Here is a 1,171-nt window from a genome sequence, read left to right as displayed (position 1 = left end):
TTTTATTTTTTGTAGGTTTTCACCTATATTGATTTATGTTATTTATTATCATTTTTATTCGTTTATTTATGTCTAATTCAGATAATATTGTGAATGATATTTGCCCTAATCAAACAGTTATGCAATGGAATATTAATGGTGTAACAGATGTACGTAAAAAAGATGAACTTAAAATTCTATGTAAAACTTTCAAGCCCATCATTGTATGTTTACAAGAAACACATTTACTCCCTGCACAAGGATTTGATTTTCTACAAAACTTTTCTATTTATAGAAAGGATTACACGGAGGGATTAATTGCTTGTGGTGGCGTTTTGACTATGGTCAGCAAGCATCACTATTCCGAAGTTATCCCGGTTTCCAGTCCTCTTCAAATAATAGCAGTCAAAGTCAAAGTTGTGTGGCTCAGTTATGAGATCTCTGTCTGTAATGTTTACATTCCTCCTTCATTTAAATTAGAAGAAAAGCACCTTTCCGATGTTATTTCCCAGGTCCCAATGCCCTGTATATTATGCGGGGATTTTAATGCACACAGTCCTCTATGGGGTGCACCCAGATGCAACTCAAATGGATTAGAAGTGCAAGAGTTCTTGGAGAAAAACGAGTGCATGTTCCTGTTGAATGATGATCAACCTACTCATATCAATTCCTCGTACGGATCTCTATCGACACTTGACCTATCAATTATTTCTAGCTCAATAGTGAGTGATGTGCTGTTCAGCGTTCATGATGATGCTTGCTCTTCTGATCATGTTCCAGTCTTTATTAAATTTTCAAATCATGATTATCCTTCTTATCCCGCCAAACATGTTTGGTTATACAAAAAGGCTGACTGGGAAAAGTTTCGATCATCTATTAAGTTTCACGAATGTCTTAATGTTTCAGATGATGTCAATGATATGCTCTCAGTTATAAATTCAGACATTCTGAACGCTGCCAAATTATCTATTCCTACATTAAACTTATCTAAAATGAAACGGATGGTAGCCTGGTGGAATGACGAAATAAAGTCTGCTCTCAATGATCGGAAAAATGCCATGAAAACCTACAAGAGAAATAGATCATTAGAAAATTTTATTGACTACAAGAGGAAAAAGGCAAGAGCGAAATATTTGATCAAACAAAATAAAAAGTTTTCTTGGGAATGCTTCGTTGATTCAATCAAAGATCC

This window comes from Diaphorina citri, unplaced genomic scaffold (genome assembly GCF_000475195.1).
Source record: "Diaphorina citri unplaced genomic scaffold, Diaci psyllid genome assembly version 1.1 scaffold3486, whole genome shotgun sequence".
Lineage (NCBI taxonomy): Eukaryota > Metazoa > Arthropoda > Insecta > Hemiptera > Psyllidae > Diaphorina > Diaphorina citri.
The sequence above is the reverse complement of the archived record's forward strand: the minus strand, read 5'-3'. Positions refer to the sequence as shown.